The sequence below is a fragment of the Pongo abelii genome, chromosome X, assembly GCF_028885655.2.
Source record: "Pongo abelii isolate AG06213 chromosome X, NHGRI_mPonAbe1-v2.0_pri, whole genome shotgun sequence".
Classification (NCBI taxonomy): domain Eukaryota; kingdom Metazoa; phylum Chordata; class Mammalia; order Primates; family Hominidae; genus Pongo; species Pongo abelii.
Window position 1 is genome coordinate 4,599,491 of NC_072008.2, and position 18,788 is coordinate 4,618,278.

General features: G+C 39.6%; 1 long non-coding RNA gene across 1 annotated transcript; it reads right to left on the bottom strand.

Moving 5' to 3' along the window:
* Window positions 1-2,169: 2,169 nt before the first annotated feature.
* On the bottom strand, window positions 2,170-14,608 carry LOC134760905 (uncharacterized). Its single transcript, XR_010138977.1, has 3 exons — window positions 14,544-14,608; window positions 5,185-5,313; window positions 2,170-3,161 (listed from the first exon to the last, which is right to left on the bottom strand). It is a non-coding gene; the product is annotated as an uncharacterized LOC134760905 (long non-coding RNA).
* Between the last annotated feature and the right edge of the window lie 4,180 nt (window positions 14,609-18,788).

Sequence of the window (18,788 nt, forward strand, 5' to 3'; positions counted from 1 at the left end):
TAAAGTGCCTGTGAATTCTTGGATCATTTTTAATGGACTCTCTTTCATATATTGAAGTGAACTTTAACTTGACTTGGCTCCAACAGCAATGTATAATTGGAAGAAATTGATTATATCAAATAGATCTCTACATCAAACTATCACTCACATTAAGGCTACAGTGAGCCATGGTCATGCCACTGCATTCCAGCCTGGGTGACAGAGTGAGACCCTGCCTCCAAAACAAAACAAAACGAAACCAAAAAAAAAAAAAAAGGAGAGGATGGTTACACATTATGATGATGAGTGTACCAAATGCCACTAAAATATATACTTTAAAATGGTAAAAATTCGAAATTATATATGTTTTGTTAAATGCTATATGTTTTGGGCTGGGCGCGGTGGCTCATGCCTGTAATCCCAGCACTTTGGGAGGCCAAGGCGGGTGGATCACAAGGTCAGGAGATCGAGACCATCCTGGCTAACACAGTGAAACCCCATCTCTACTAAAAACACAAAAAAATTAGCCGGGCGTGGTGGCGGGCGCCTGTAGTCCCAGCTACCCGGGAGGCTGACGCAGGAGAATGGCATGAACCCGGGAGGCAGAGCTTGCAGTGAGCCGAGATCACGCCACTGCACTCCAGCCTGGGCGACAGAGCAAGACTCCGTCTCAAAAAAAAAAAAAAAAAAAAAAAATGCTATATATTTTGTTAATTGCATACCACAATTTTAAAATTGGACAGTTAAAAAAAAGGTAGAAAGCAGGGTTTTGAGGTACAGACAAATTTGTTTTTTAATAATCTTGGTTCCCACAGTGGAGCAGCAGTTCAGTTGAATCTAAAAATGTAAAGTATATTTTGTTCTGATTATACTTAATAATGCAGGCGGGCAACTAATAACAACAAACATGTGTTTCTTAAGGTGGTAATAAATTTCTCTATGAGAAAAACAATAATCAGGGGAAAAAATTGGAGGAGTGGGAGAAAAACATCCCTGCCAATTTGGGAGCCAAAAATTAGCATCATGGATTCCAAGGTTATAGAATTTTAAAGCAGGAAATGTGAGTTCTTATGACTCCTCTGGTAATTCCTTTAACCCTCTTGATTCTTTACCAAATATGGATTATTTCATGCCTGGTAGCAAAAGTTCAACATATTGGCATCTACTTAGTGTTAGATACTTTCATAGTAATATATCAGTTAAATTTCACACACACACAAAGCTGTTGGGGCCTGTGTTTACTTTGCAACCATAAATTGATCACACACACATATATATATATATGAAAACTGTAAAATATATTTTTTATTATTTCAATAGTTTTTGGGGGTACAGGTGGTTTTTGGTTACATAGATAAATTCTTTAGTGGTGATTTCTGAGATTTTGGTGTTCCCCTCACCCAAGCAGTGTGCACTGTACCCAGGGAGCAGTCTTTTATCCCTCACTTCCTACCACACTTACCCCCGAGTTCCTAAAGTCCATTGTATCATTATTATGCCTTTGTGTCCTCATAGCTTAGCTCCCACTTATAAGTGAGAATATATGATATTTGGTTTTTCATTCGTGAGTTACTTCATTTAGAACAATGGCCTCCAGATCCATCCAAATTGCTGGAAAGGCCATTATTTCGTTCCTCTTTATGGCTAAGTAGTATTCCATGGTGTATACATACATTTTCTTTATCCACTCCTTGATTGATGGGTATTTAGGTTGGTTCCACATTTTTGGAATTGTGAACTGTGCTGCTATAAACATGCATGTGCATGTGTCTTTTGGATATAATGACTTTTTTCCTTTGGGTAATTACCCAGGAGTGGGATTGCTGGATTGATTGGTAGGTCTACTTTTAGTTCTTTAAGGAATCTCCTTGCTAAAAACTGTAAAATGATTTTAAATGGCAATCAAATATGACTTCTATCATTTAAGTCAGGCTAAGATAAGCTATGATGGGTTTTTCTTCATCTTGAATGAATGTGGATATACTTTTTCTAATAGTTTGACATTTTTAGTCATGTTTCAGTAAAAGCTTGTGAATCCTGGTTGGTTTTCATCAAGGCATTGAATTCCCTGTCTTTGCAGCTGTGAAGACAAAGGCAAGAGGATAATTCGGTAGAATGCTGGATAAATGGTTGAACTAGGAGAGAGAAACATAGATGAAATCATCATTAACCTTCCAATTCCAGAAGGAATCTGTTTTTCTAAGTATTATATCTATATTTTTATTAAAACAGATTACAAATATGGTTCAACAGTTCAAGGACATGATTTTTCCAAACTAGATCAGTAAATTTTTTGAAAATTTATTAAAAAAAATGGTATGAATAAAGTTGGGGAAAGGATTTGGAGGTTTATAAATGGCTGGATATTAATCTTTCACTTAAAATATTCAAGTCTGGAGAACATTCCTTGTGGTTATAATTGGTAGAGTCAACTTTTTCTTTTAAAAAGTAGAAGAGGCTTAATTTTCTCAACTTTTTTTTTTTTTAGCATTTTATGCAATGAGCTACTTTCCACACCAGATGCTTTCCTGGCTCTGTTTTTATTTGATTTCCATCACCTGTGCTTCCTTGAAAGCACAGAGGCTCACAAGCTGGCAATACTCCATCATTAACTAAAATTTGGTCTTGTGCCTATGCTACCTCAATCCTGACGTCTCACTCAAAGGACAGTGCCTAGTCCAAGGTTTCTGAACTCAGCCAAAGTATGTACTTATAAAGAATTGAAAATGTTCCAGCAACTCAGCTCAGAACAGTTGATGTGGAAAATATATTTATGGAGGAAAACTACAAAAAGCTCCCTGAAATGGTATTGGTCTTACTAGACTAAATTCTAATACAGCCACAGTCTTTCACATCATTTGGGGCAGGGGAGGTCAATGTTGTATAAAAATATTGTCACTCTAGTCCATTAAAATTGTTCCCTAAAGATACTCCAATAAGTTTTAAAACTGTACATTTCATGACCTCTGCTAAGGCCATGGAAACCTTGAACTTTGTAGCAGGTGTAAATTTTGCTCTTCAACGTCAGGCATAAGCAATGAAGCATTGTTTTAATGTTCTTGGTCATATCTTGCTATGAATTTAAAGAAATTTGCCTAAAAGGGGGAACGTCTACATTCAGCCACAGTTGTTGACAAAGTGAGCCTGAGAAGGAGAAGTTTTCAATAGCTTTGTCCCCATTCCTGCAAAGTGAAGAAGAGAGAGGATGTAGGTTAAACATAACGGTATGGTCTAAATCAAGCTTGTTCAGCCTGCAGCCCACGGGATGCATGTGGCCCAGGATGGCTTTGAATGTGGCCCAACACAAATTCATAAACTTTCTTAAAGCATTATGAGACTTTTTTGTATTTGTTTTTAGATCATCAGCCATCTTTAGTGTTAGTGTATTTTATGTGTGGCCCAAGACAATGCTTCTTCTCCCAATGTTGTTCAGGAAGCCAAAAGATTGGACACTCTGGGTCTAAATGTCTATTTTCCTCTAAAATTCCTATGTTGAAATCTAATCCCAAGGTGATGGAATTAGGATGTGAGGTATTCGGGAGGGTGGTTAGGTCATGAGGGTGGGGCCTCATGAATGGGATCAGTGCCCTTATAAAGGGACCCCAGAGAGTTCCCTCACCCCTTCTACCATGCGAGGACACAGCAAGAAGGCGCCGTCTATGAACCAGGAAGCAGGTCCTCACCAGACATCGAATCTGCCAAGCCTTGATTTGGACTCAGCCTCATAAACCGTGATCAATCAGTGTCTGCTGGTTATAAGTCACACAGTCTGTGGTTTTGCGCTATAGCAGCCCGAATGGACTAACACCTGTAATCGTGCTCCCTGCAAGTAGAACCAGAAATACATCTCTATTCTGACTTATTAGACCTGTGTCTATGTACTATGTCTTGATAACCAGACCCACAGATATGTAGGTCAACATCCAAGCACAGAAGTGGTATCTGTTTCAGTGCCAATCATATGATGACAGGAGGTAGATGTGTAAGAATCAAGCCAGCTGCAGTTCCATCAGAGTTAAAGGACTTTATAATATAACATACTTTTGTGATTTTCTTCTCTGAATTAAATTTTATCAAAAATATGTTGCATTACCTCAGACATTTCAGGATCAAACTTTCTACAAAAGGATAGTTATTTAAAGCAAATAAAAATCCAAACCCAAGAGAACCGTGCATAAATCATAAATCAGTTCATCAGCGAGAAATACTCAAGTGTTGTGTGTTTTGTGTTTTAATGAGAATCCCTCTCTCATCTACTGGCTTGTGCTCTTAAATAGGAAAATAAAATCTTGCACTTTTAAAGTAATATGGAATAAACACTCCATGCATAGAAATTGTTCTCAAATTCCACTTTAATTAAAAGGGAAATACTGATGTTAAACTTTAATTTAAAATAATTTGAACACTTCTTTTGATGATCTGCTGAATATATCACTCATCATAAGCATATTTGTACTGATTTTCAAAATTTCTTGTACTGTGTTAATTTCATGGAGGCTGTAAGTATTTGGTACGGTGCAAAGATATTTAATGGTTCTTACGGATACGCCTAATGTCAGGTAAAAATCAGGAAGCACCTACACACACACATGCGCACACACACACACACATTGACATTTTTTCATTCCCTGGGAGATCATAGAGTCTGGATTTAATGTTGGAAAATGAAATTCTCCTTCAACATTCTGTCTAATTCATATTCTCTCATTTATGAGGGATCATTTCTGCCAGGGAATTGTCACCACGGTGTCTAACTACATCATTCCGTGAGTGCTATGTGCTCAGATGTTTCAAGAAAGCCCATAAAATCACCACTGACTTTTCAAGTTTGAGATGCCTTCAGATATCCAGTGAGACCTTATAGTGTTTAACCTTTCAGAAAAGCCGTGTATAGAGACTAGGGAAGCTTTGGCTTGACAACAGCAGCACAAGGGCAGCTATTATGAGTGACAGTTGAACGCAGAGGAAAAAATGAGCCATCAGAGGGATAGCAAGAAGAGTTAGAACGGAAGATGAAGATCCGTGAGATATAAAATAGGTGACACCCTTTAAAAAGTCAGAAAATCCCTGTGTAGTGGCTTATGCCTGGGAGGGCAAGGTTGGAGGATCTCTTGAGGCAAGGAATTTAAGACCAGCCTCGGCAACACAGTGAGACCCTGTTGATACAAGACATTTTAAAAATTATCTGGGTGTGGTGGTACACACCTGCAGTCCCAGCTACTCAGGAGGTTGAAGTGGGAGGATTGCTTTAGCCAAGCCCAGGAGGTTGAGGCTGCACTTTGCTATGATGGTGCCAATGCACTCTGGCCTGGGCAACAGAGTAAGATTCCCTTTCTAAAAAAAAAAAAAAAAAAAAGTCAGAAGAGGAGTCAGAGCTATCCCAGCAACATGAGAAGATTCCATCTCTTAAAAATAGGAAGTGAGCAAAGAAGAGGGTTAAACTACAAAAAATATTGTGTAAACACATGCTGAATAGAGGGTTTGGCATGTTAATTACAGTGAATTGAACCCATAGATAAAGTGAGCACAGACATTCATCCCTGATGCCACCACGGTGTCTATCACAGCATGAAGTCCTAATTCCTAACAAGAAGGCATGTATGATTCACAAGAGAAATCAAGGATAAAGACAGGTTGTAGAAAAAAAGGTGAAGGATGAGTGAATGTAGCACGTGATTCAGGTGGATTTAAGAAATTTGTTGGCCGGGCACGGTGGCTCACGCCTATAATCCCAGCACTTTGGGAGGCCGAGGCGGGCAGATCACGAGGTCAGGAGTTCGAGACCAGCCTGGCCAACATGGCAAAACCCTGTCTCTACTAAAAGTACAAAAATTAGCCACGCATGGTGGCAGGCACCTGTAATCTCAGCTACTCAGGAGGCTGAGGCAGGAGAATCGCTTGAGCCCAGGAGGCGGAGGTTGCAGTGAGCCGAGATCACGCCACTGCACTCCAGCCTGGGTGACAAGAGCGAGACTCCATCTCAAAAAAAAAAAAAAAAAATTTGTTGTTGCTGTTATTGTATTTTTGTATTTTGAGTTGTTAGGACTGTTGATTCTCTTTGTAAGTTGAAGATATTACTTGGGGATATTTATACATAAAGGAGAAGAACAGAAACAGAGGTCCAGCACAGTGTCTATCACAGCATCAATTCCTACTTCCTAACAAGAAGATCTGTACTATTCAGGAGAGAAGTGAACGATAAAGACAGGTTGTGGAAAAAAAGGTGAAGGATGACTGAATGTAGCACGTGATTCAGGTGGATTTGAGAAATTTGTTGTTGCTGTCATTGTATTTTGAGTTGTTAGGACTATTGATTCTGTTTGTAAAGGGAAGATATTACTTGGGGATATTTATACATAAAAGAGAAGAACAGAAACAAATGATGGAATAAGGATGAAAATAGAAAGAATGCAGGGAGTAAAAAACCATGCCAAGGGAACAGCAAGCCTCATTTCATCCAACAGATTTCTTTTTGAGACAGAGTGTCACTGTTGCCCAGGCTGGAGTGCAGTGGGGTGGTCTCGGCTCACTGCAACCTCTGCCTCCCAAACTCAATCGATTCTCTGCCTCAGCCTCCTGAGTAGCTGGGATTACAAGTGCACGCCACCATGCCCGGATAATTTTTGTATTTTTAGTAGAGGCAGGATTTTGTTGTGTTGGCCAGGCTGGTCTTGAACTCCTGGCCTCAAGTGATTCACCCACCTCGGCCTCCCAAAGTGCTGGAATTACAGGCATGAGCCACCATGCCTGGCCTCATCCAACAGCTTTTATCTAATAATGTGTAGTAGAGTTTATTCTTTCCCTTTACTCTGGCGTCAAATGAAAATTTTTTAGTTTTTGATTTTTTTCAAGATAGAGTCTCTCTCTGTCACCCAGGCTAGAGTTCAGGGGAATGATCATAGCTCACTGCTGCCTCAACTTCCTGGGGCTCAAGTGATCCTCCCACCTCAGCCTCCTGAGTAACTGGGACTACAGGTGCATGCCACCATACTGGGCTGATTTTTCCATTTTTAGTAGAAATAGGGTCTCACTATATTGCCCAGGCTGGTCTCAAACTCCTGGGCTCAAGAGATCCTCACACCTGGGCCTCCCAAGGTGCTGGAATCACAGGCATAAGCCACCACATCCGGGTGAAAATTCTTGAATGTCGTGACAGCAACATTGGATTCTCACTCTCGGCCTTTGCCAAATGACCCCGTCTGTAGGATAGGGAGGCTGTGTCCAACTACCTGATTGAAATACAGTTAACTTAAGAGGACTTTGTTAATTCAATTTATAAGACTCTTTGGAATTTCAGTTCTTGAAATCAATGCAGAAATGCAAATTACATTGTAGAAAATTATCTGCCATTATGCTAAATCATACAGCATTATATTTATGACCAGAGTTTTCTGTAAGGATCAACAGTAATCATATTTACTTAATCCTTCATTCTGAGCAAGAAGTTTCCTGCAATTTAAGTTTCTGTGGGCAAAGAAAACATTTGCTGGTGGATTAAAAGAATCTGTCAGTTTAATGTATAGGGGATGTTATAATTGAGATCAAAATATTAAGGAGCATATATATGTAAGCTGAATCTCTTATATTACACTATATGTTAGTAACAAAGTTTATTTTATGGAGAAATAATTCATCAGAAAATGTCTTGTTTTATAAACTAAGGTTCATTTATTGTTTTAAAAGGTAAATTAAAATGATTAAATTTTGATGAGAATGACCAAAGATATAAAATAAGTGAAATGATATAGCACAAATAAAAAATTGATAATTGCATTGATGTCTACCTATGAAAATGGGTGTACTATGTATCCCTATTCATATAAATTAAGTTGTTTTTTGTTGGGGTTTTCCTTTTGTGTTTTTTTTTTTTTTTTTTTTTTGAGACAGAGTCTCACTCTGTCACCCAGGCTGCAGTTCAATGGCATAATCTCTGCTCACTGCAACCTCTGCCTCCCCAGTTCAAGCGATTATCCTGCCTCAGCTTCCTGAGTAGCTGGGACACAGGTGTGTGCCACCATGTCTGGCTAATTTTTGTATTTTTAGTAGAGACGGGGTTTACCATCTTGGCCAGGCTGGTCTCAAACTCCAGACCTCAAGTGATCCACCCACCTCAGCCTCCCATAATCACGCCTATGGCTTACAGGTGTAAGCCATAAATTAAGTATAATTTGAACTGGCAACATCTACCCCTTTTTTTTTTTTTAGAGTATTCATCATTAAATGGATTAATACCAGTTTATTTTATAGATGAAAGCAAACAAAAATAGGAAGTGTTTTGTGAACCTGGTAAATAAACCTTGAATATTTTTCTCTTTAATTGAGGTATTTTCTCTTTCTTCATGTCATTAGGGAAATTCTCGATTCAAACAGAAGAAATCTACTTGTCAAAGGTATTGCAATCATACCTTAAATTCTTTGGGCAACAGAGAGTTGAAGGAGACTGTGTTAGTCCGTTTCATGCTGCTGATAAACACATACCAGAGACTGGGAAGAAAAAGAGGTTTCAGGGGAGGAGCCAAGATGGCCGAATAGGAACAGCTCCGGTCTACAGCTCCCAGCGTGAGCGACGCAGAAGACGGGTGATTTCTGCATTTCCATCTGAGGTACCGTGTTCATCTCACTAGGGAGTGCCAGACAGTGGGCGCAGGTCAGTGGGTGAGTGCACCGTGTGCCAGCCGAAGCAGGGGCGAGGCATTGCCTCACTCGGGAAGTGCAAGGGGTCAGGGAGTTCCCTTTCCAGGGGTGACAGACGGCACCTGGAAAATCGGGCCACTCCCACCCGAATACTGTGCTTTTCCGACGGGCTTAGGAACCGGTGCCCCAGGAGAGTGTAGCCCGCACCTGGCTCAGAGGGTCCTACGCCCACGGAGTCTCGCTGATTGCTAGCACAGCAGTCTGAGATCAAACAGCAAGTCGGCAGCGAGGCTGGGGGAGGGGCGCCCGCCATTGCCCAGGCTCGCTTAGGTAAACAAAGCAGCCGGGAAGCTTGAACTGGGTGGAGCCCACCACAGCTCAAGGAGGCCTGCCTGCCTCTGTAGGCTCCACCTCTGGGGGCAGGGCACAGACAAACAAAAAGACAGCAGTAACCTCTGCAGACTTAAATGTCCCTGTCTGACAGCTTTGAGGAGAGCAGTGGTTCTCCCAGCACACAGCTGGAGATCTGAGAACGGGCAGACTGCCTCCTCAAGTGGGTCCCTGACCCCTGACCCCTGAGCAGCCTAACTGGGAGGCACCCCCCAGCAGGGGCAGACTGACACCTCACACGGCCGGCCAGGTACTCCAACAGACCTGCAGCTGAAGGTCCTGTCTGTTAGAAGGAAAACTAACAGAAGGGACATCCACACCAAAAACCCATCTGTACATCACCATCATCAAAGACCAAAAGTAGATAAAACCACAAAGATGGGGAAAAAACAGAGCAGAAAAACTGGAAACTCTAAAAAGCAGAGTACCTCTCCTCCTCCAAAGGAACGCAGTTCCTCACCAGCAACGGAACAAAGCTGGATGGAGAATGACTTTGACGAGCTGAGAGAAGAAGGCTTCAGACGATCAAATTACACCAAGCTATGGGAGGATATTCAAACCAAAAGCAAAGAAGTTGAAAACTTTGAAAAAAATTTAGAAGAATGTATAACTAGAATAACCAATACAGAGAAGTGCTTAAAGGAGCTGATGGAGCTGAAAACCAAGGCTCGAGAACTACGTGAAGAATGCAGAAGCCTCAGGAGCCGATGCGATGAAATGGAAGAAAGGGTGTCAGCCCTGGAAGATGAAATGAATGAAATGAAGCGAGAAGGGAAGTTTAGAGAAAAAAGAATAAAAAGAAACGAGCAAAGCCTCCAAGAAATATGGGACTATGTGAAAAGACCAAATCTACGTCTGATTGGTGTACCTGAAAGTGAAGGGGAGAATGGAAACAAGTTGGAAAACACTCTGCAGGATATTATCCAGGAGAACTTCCCCAATCTAGCAAGGCAGGCCAACATTCAGATTCAGGAAATACAGAGAACGCCACAAAGATACTCCTCGAGAAGAGCAACTCCAAGACACATAATTGTCAGATTCACCAAAGTTGAAATGAAGGAAAAAATGTTAAGGGCAGCCAGAGAGAAAGGTCGGGTTACCATCAAAGGGAAGCCCATCAGACTAACAGCGGATCTCTCGGCAGAAACCCTACAAGCCAGAAGAGAGTGGGGGCCAATATTCAACATTCTTAAAGAAAAGAATTTTCAACCCATAATTTCATATCCAGCCAAACTAAGCTTCATAAGTGAAGGAGAAATAAAATACTTTACAGACAAGCAAATGCTGAGAGATTTTGTCACCACCAGGCCTGCCCTAAAAGAGCTCCTGAAGGAAGCTCTAAACATGGAAAGGCACAACCGGTACCAGCCACTGCAAAATCATGCCAAAATGTAAAGACCATTGAGACTAGGAAGAGACTGCATCAACTAACAAGCAAAATAACCAGCTAACATCATAATGACAGGATCAAATTCACACATAACGATATTAACTTTAAATGTAAATGGACTAAATGCTCCAATTAAAAGACACAGACTGGCAAATTGGATAAAGACTCAAGACCCATCAGTGTGCTGTATTCAGGAAACCCATCTCACATGCAGAGACACACATAGGCTCAAAATAAAAGGATGGAGGAAGATCTACCAAGCAAATGGAAAACAAAAAAAGGCAGGGGTTGCAATCCTAGTCTCTGATAAAACAGACTTTCAACCAACAAAGATCAAAAGAGACAAAGAAGGCCATTACATAATGGTAAAGGGATCAATTCAACAAGAAGAGCTAACTATCCTAAATATATATGCACCCAATACAGGAGCACCCAGATTCATAAAGCAAGTCCTGAGTGACCTACAAAGAGACTTAGACTCCCACACATTAATAATGGGAGACTTTAACACCCCACTGTCAACATTAGACAGGTCAATGAGACAGAAAGTCAACAAGGATACCCAGGAATTGAACTCAGCTCTGCACCAAGCAGACCTAATAGACATCTACAGAACTCTCCACCCCAAATCAACAGAATATGCATTTTTTTCAGCACCACACCACACCTATTCCAAAATTGACCACATACTTGGAAGTAAAGCTCTCCTCAATAAATGTAAAAGAACAGAAATTATAACAAACTATCTCTCAGATCACCGTGCAATCAAGCTAGAACTCAGGATTAAGAATCTCACTCAAAACCGCTCAACTACGTGGAAACTGAACAACCTGCTCCTGAATGACTACTGGGTACATAATGAAATGAAGGCAGAAATAAAGATGTTCTTTGAAACCAACGAGAACCAAGACACAACATACCAGAATCTCTGGGATGCATTCAAAGCAGTGTGTAGAGGGAAATTTATAGCACTAAATGCCCACAAGAGAAAGCAGGAAAGATCCAAAATTGACACCCTAACATCACAATTAAAAGAACTAGAAAAGCAAGAGCAAACACATTCAAAAGCTAGCAGAAGGCAAGAAATAACTAAAATCAGAGCAGAACTGAAGGAAATAGAGACACAAAAAACCCTTCAAAAAATAAATGAATCCAGGAGCTGGTTTTTTGAAAGGATCAACAAAATTGATAGACCGCTAGCAAGATTAATAAAGAAAAAAAGAGAAGAATCAAATAGATGCAATAAAAAATGATAAAGGGGATATCACCACCGATCCCACAGAAATACAAACTACCATCAGAGAATATTACAAACACCTCTACGCAAATAAACTAGAAAATCTAGAAGAAATGGATAAATTCCTCAACACATACACCCTCCCAAGACTAAACCAGGAAGAAGTTGAATCTCTGAATAGACCAATAACAGGAGCTGAAATTGTGGCAATAATCAATAGCTTACCAACCAAAAAAAGTCCAGGACCAGATGGGTTCACAGCCGAATTCTACCAGAGGTACAAGGAGTAGCTGGTACCATTCCTTCTGAAACTATTCCAATCAATAGAAAAAGAGGGAATCCTCCCTAACTCATTTTATGAGGCCAGCATCATCCTGATACCAAAGCCTGGCAGAGACACAACAAAAAAAGAGAATTTTAGACCAATATCCTTGATGAACATTGATGCAAAAATCCTCAATAAAATACTGGCAAACAGAATCCAGCAGCACATCAAAAAGCTTATCCACCATGATCAAGTGGGCTTCATCCCTGGGATGCAAGGCTGGTTCAATATACGCAAATCAATAAATGTAATCCAGCATAGAAACAGAACCAAAGACAAAAACCACATGATTATCTCAATAGATGCAGAAAAGGCCTTTGACAAAATTCAACAACACTTCATGCTAAAAACTCTCAATAAATTAGTTATTGATGGGACGTATCTCAAAATAATAAGAGCTATGTATGACAAACCCACAGCCAATATCATACTGAATGGGCAAAAACTGGAAGCATTCCCTTTGAAAACTGGCACAAGACAGGGATGCCTTCTATCACAACTTCTATTCAACATAGTGTTGGAAGTTCTGGCCAGGGCAATTAGGCAGGAGAAGGAAATAAAGGGTATTCAATTAGGAAAAGAGGAAGTCAAATTGTCCCTGTTTGCAGACGACATGATAGTATATCTAGAAAACCCCATTGTCTCAGCCCAAAATCTCCTTAAGCTGATAAGCAACTTCAGCAAAGTCTCAGGATACAAAATCAATGTCCAAAAATCACAAGCATTCTTATACATCAATAACAGACAAACAGAGAGCCAAATCATGAGTGAACTCCCATTCACAATTGCTTCAAAGAGAATAAAATACCTAGGAATCCAACTTACAAGGGATGTGAAGGACCTCTTCAAGGAGAACTACAAACCACTGCTCAAGGAAATAAAAGAGGATACAAACAAATGGAAGAACATTCCATGTTCATGGGTAGGAAGAATCAATATTGTGAAAATGGCCATCCTTCCCAAGGTAATTTACAGATTCAATGCCATCCCCATCAAGCTACCAATGACTTTCTTCACAGAATTGGAAAAAACTACTTTAAAGTTCATATGGAACCAAAAAAGAGCCCACATCGCCAAGTCAATCCGAAGCCAAAAGAACAAAGCCGGAGGCATCACACTACCTGACTTCAAACTATACTACAAGGCTACAGTAACCAAAACAGCATGGTACTGGTACCAAAACAGAGATACAGATCAATGGAACAGAACAGAGCCGTCAGAAATAATGCCACATATCTACAACTATCTGATCTTTGACAAACCTGAGAAAAACAAGAAATGGGGAAAGGATTCCCTATTTAATAAATGGTGCTGGGAAAACTGGCTAGCCATATGTAGAAAGCTGAAACTGGATCCCTTCCTTACACCTTATACAAAAATCAATTCAAGATGGATTAAAGACTTAAACGTTAGACCTAAAACCATAAAAACCCTAGAAGAAAACCTAGGCATTACCATTCAGGACATAGGCATGGGCAAGGACTTCATGTCTAAAACACCAAAAGCAATGGCAACAAAAGCCAAAATTGACAAATGGGATCTAATTAAACTAAAGAGCTTCTGCACAGCAAGGGAAACTACCATCAGAGTGAACAGGCAACCTACAAAATGGGAGAAAATTTTCGCAACCTACTCATCTGACAAAGGGCTAGTATCCAGAATCTACAATGAACTCCAACAAATTTACAAGAAAAAAACAAACAACCCCATCAAAAAGTGGGCGAAGGACATGAACAGACACTTCTCAGAAGAAGACATTTATGCAGCCAAAAAACACATGAAAAAATGCTCACCATCACTGGCCATCAGAGAAATGCAAATCAAAACCACAATGAGATACCATCTCACACCAGTTAGAATGGCAATCATTAAAAAGTCAGGAAACAACAGGTGCTGGAGAGGATGTGGAGAAATAGGAACACTTTTACACTGTTGGTGGGACTGTAAACTAGTTCAACCCTTGTGGAAGTCAGTGTGGCGATTCCTCAGGGATCTAGAACTAGAAATTCCATTCGACCCAGCCGTCCCATTACTGGGTATATACCCAAAGGACTATAAATCATGCTGCTATAAAGACACATGCACACGTATGTTTATTGCCGCATTATTCACAATAGCAAAGACTTGGAACCAACCCAAATGTCCAACAATGATAGACTGGATTAAGAAAATGTGGCACATATACACCATGGAATACTATGCAGCCATAAAAAATGATGAGTTCATGTCCTTTGTAGGGACATGGATGAAATTGGAAAGCATCATTCTCAGTAAACTATCACAAGAACAAAAAACCAAACACCGCATATTCTCACTCATAGGTGGGAATTGAACAATGAGAACACATGGACACAGGAAGGGGAACATCACACTCTGGGGACAGTTGTGGGGTTGGGGGAGGGAGGAGGGATAGCATTGGGAGATATACCTAATGCTAGATGACGAGTTAGTGGGTGCAGTGCACCAGCATGGCACATGTATACATATGTAACTTACCTGCACATTGCGCACATGTACTATAAAACCTAAAGTATAATAATAAAAAAAAAAAAGAAAAAAAAAAGAAAAAGAGGTTTCATTGGACTTACAGTTCCACATGGATGGGGAGGCCTCAGAATCATGGTGGAAGGTGAAAGGCACTTCTTATATGGTGGCTGCAAGAGAAAATGAGGAAGAAGCAAAAGTGGAAACCCCTGATAAACCCTTCAGATCTCGTGAGACTTATTCACTGTTGTGAGAATAGCACCAGAAAGATCAGCACCCATAATTCAATTACCTCCTCCTGGGTCCCTCCCACAACACATGGGAATTCTGGGAGACACAATTTGAGTTGAGATTTCACTGGGGACACAGCCAAACCATATCAGAGACCAAAAATTCTCCTTAAATTCACCTCCAATTTTAGTTTGGAGTTTCAGGAAGATGGTTGGTTTGTGTTTCATTCTCTGATGTTGTAGGCTTGGTAGCTTCCTCGTTATTATAGCCTGGGATACAGATGCCTTAACCTGCTGTGGCTAGTCAAAGATGTGTTCACCTTTAGAGCAAAATAATTCTTCCTAAAATCAACCTAATCTCTTCAAAATCAAATCTTCAGGAAAATTATGCTTTACAGATTTTATTGCTAGATCATTCTTCACCTAGTTCTCTCATTTATACATTCAATTAGCAGATTTGTTTTCCTTTAGAGACAGGGTCTTGCTCTGTTGCCCAGGCTGGCATTCAGTGGTGTGATAATGGCTCACTGCAGACTTCACTTCCCAGGCTCAAGCGATTCTCCTGCCTCAGCCTCCTGAGTAGTTGAGACTACAGGTGCATGACACCACTCTTAGCCAATATTTTAATTTTAACTTTTAGTAAAGTAGTTTTATTTTTAGGCAACATAGCAAAATCTAGTTTTTATTTTTAGGTTTTGCTGTATTTCCCAGGTTGGAGATTATTTCTCTTAAGCTTTAAGTCTGTAATACAGACATGTGGGTCTGAGCCTTAACTTTCCTTAACACAGAGTATATCTATATCTTGTCTATCTATCTCTATATTGCTATAGAGATAGATTGCTAATTGGTAGATGATAAGTATATAAATCTAGATAGATACATAATTGATATATAGATGACAGACAGATACATCCTTTAGTCTAATCAAAATAAGTGGTACACATCTGATTTCTAGGTGGAACAGCATTCTTTTCTGGCGTCAGAGAAACCAATGATTTAAAAGTAAGTATGAACTTTCAATACCTTAGTTTCATGCAGATTATGTTCCTTTTACACTTCTCGGTTCATCAGAAACATATGCTGTGCGAGGTGGAAGGATGTCTGATTACAGGGTATAAAACCTTCGGGGCGAAACATATTTCAATACCTTATTAATGTTTCAAGCTCCATGTCTTTTTCATGGCTGATGCATTTTTGAATGTTATGAAAAGCTTTAATGGAATAGAAGCACGAAAGATGGTAAACAAAATTATCTTGTATTTGAGAGATACATAAATCAAATTTTGTAGATAGAGGTTGAAAACTGTTACTATTTTTAGGGAGATAATATTATTGGCTTGCAGTCATCTTTACTCCTGTTACTAATTATATCGTTCTTTGAGTTGGTACTAATCCTATTGCCCCGCTTTATTCAGGAAAATTTGCACCCAGAAAGCAGTTGGGCATTTATCTTATAATTAATGAAGCTGTCTTTCATTTGTGCTACACTTTGAATTAGACAGAAGAAAGCCTGTAGATGATTTATGCTAGAGGATAAACAGATAGCTTTGACATGGTTCTTACCCTGTTTGTTGCATTTAAAAAGGGCAGCAGTGGTTCACTGACAAATGGAAATAATTGACATGCTGCACTATGCACATGTATCCAATATAAGAATCATCTCCTTTGTAAACGTACTGAAAAACAAAACACACACACACACACACACACACACACACACACACACACACACACACACTGTATTGATCTGTTCTCATGCTGCTAATAAAGACATACCCGAGCCGGGGTAATTTATGAAGGCAAGAGGTTTAATAGACTCACAGTTCCACATGTCTGGGGAGGCCTCACAATCACGGCAGAAGGTGAAAAAGGAACAAAGGCATGTCTTACATGGTGGCAGGCAAAGAGACCATGTGCAGGGGGACTGCCCTTTATAAAACCATCAGATCTCATGAGACTCATTCACTATCACGAGAACAGCATGGGAAAAACCTGCGCCCATGATTCAATTACCTCCCACCATGTCTCTCCTGTGACAGTGGGAATGATGGGAGCTACAATTCAAGATGAGATTTGGGTGGGGACACAGCCAAACCATAACACACACACACACGCGTGCGCACATGTGCACACAGCCACCCCTCCTTTTGCATTACTCCTTCAAATACCGTCATTCTGTAGGATCAATCATTTCCATTTGTCCCTGACAATCTTTCCACAGCCCGGTGGATTATAACTTTCATAAGGGCAAGTTTTGCCATTCCACAAAACATTTGCAAAAAATGTAGAAAAATGTATAAATATATATGCCATAGCATTTTTTAGGCACAATACGTTATTATTATTATTATCATTTTTTGAGATGGAGTTTTACTCTTTTTGCCCAGGCTAGAGTACAATGGTGTGATCTCAGCTCACTGCAACCTCCACCCTCTGGGTTCAAGCAGTTCTCCTGCCTCAGGCTCCCGAGTAGCTGGGATTACAGGTGCCCACCACCACGCCTGGCTATTTTTTTTGTGTGTGTATTTTTAGTAGAAACAGGGTTTTAACATGTTGGCCAAATTCCTGATCTCAGATGATCCACCTGCCTCGGCCTCCCAAAGTGCTAGGATTACAATATGTAATTTTATAAAATAGCTGTATGAGATTCCCACCCTACAATAAGTAATTTTATAAAATAGATGTATGAGTTGTTTAATAATTGCCTATATTTAGAAAAAAACATATTTATAGAGTGAGATTCAGTATCTAATTCATTAAAAGTCAACAAGTGAAATAAGTAGGAAATGAAGGAAAATGCAAAGTGGTTGTAAATAGAGGAGGCAATATAATATGATGAATGTAAGAACACTGGTATTTCAATTAAGCATAGAACAATGAGGCGGGCATGATGGGCCACACCTGTAATCCCACTGCTTTAGGAGGCTAATGTGGGAGGATCCCTTGAGCCCAGGAGTTTGAGATCAGCCTGAGCAACACAGCAAGACTCCCTCTCTACAAAAATTTAAAGAAAAATAGCTGGATGCAGTGGTATGTACCTGTTGTCCCAGCTACTCAGGAAGCTGCAGCAGGACTGCTTGAGCCTAGGAGGTTGAGGCTGCAGTGAGCCATGATTGTGCCACTGCACTCTAGCCTGGGTGACAGAGCAACATCCTGTCTCAAAAAAATAAACAAAGAGCAAGTAGGCAAGTGGTTGGTTAAATACATACAGAGGAAATAGGAAGAATGTCTTAAAATATTTAGAAGGGAAAAACTTGTATTTGTCAGTATTTTATAACAATTAGCATCCAGCAGTGAATTCATATTTAGGACATGATGAATACTACATTGTGTTTCGTTATAGAATATTACTATTTTTTTATTTCTCGTGTGCAATTAATTAAAATTATCAAATAATTTATGTCGCATATATACACCATTGATCAAAAAATATTTATGCAGCTTTCATTGGTGCCATATATCTTATTATTCATTAAAGAGATAGTGTTCCAATTTTAATTGCTCTCTAATTTAAGATAAGAAACCATTACTCAAAAAGCAAAATAAAAGTCTGTATTTTCAAATATGTTCACATAAGGAATGAAAACTTCTCCTCTCAATGGAAACTCACATGATAAAAATTAAAAGAAAACTACTAGGCAGGAATTCACATGTATCTTTTTATTTATAATTAAAAATTTGACAAAAATATCTGTTCGTCATACTGAAAATAAGTTACTTACTAGTTCGTGGAAAAGACTTGGAGCCTTGATAATTTAGTTTCACATGCATAACTTTCCAATACAGCTTTCTGTTTCTCCCTCATGTTTCTTAAACAGATATTTAACTGCTGAGTTGGGAACAGAACATCATTTAGTTGACTTTACTTTTTGTGAAGATAGTACAGCAAAACATTCTTAATGTTATTTTGGAGTAGCTGAATCCCCAAGCTGGTAAAAAATAAGTTCAGTATTTACTGTGCATCTGCTTCAGATTTTTTAATTATTTGTAACATTATTTTATTTCAATTCACACCCCCTTTCCATACATACATATATATGAATCAAAGACATTTATTAATTAGCCAAAAGTCTTAAGGAATAGCAATAGAAGAAGTTTCTCTGACTTTAGTTTGACGAT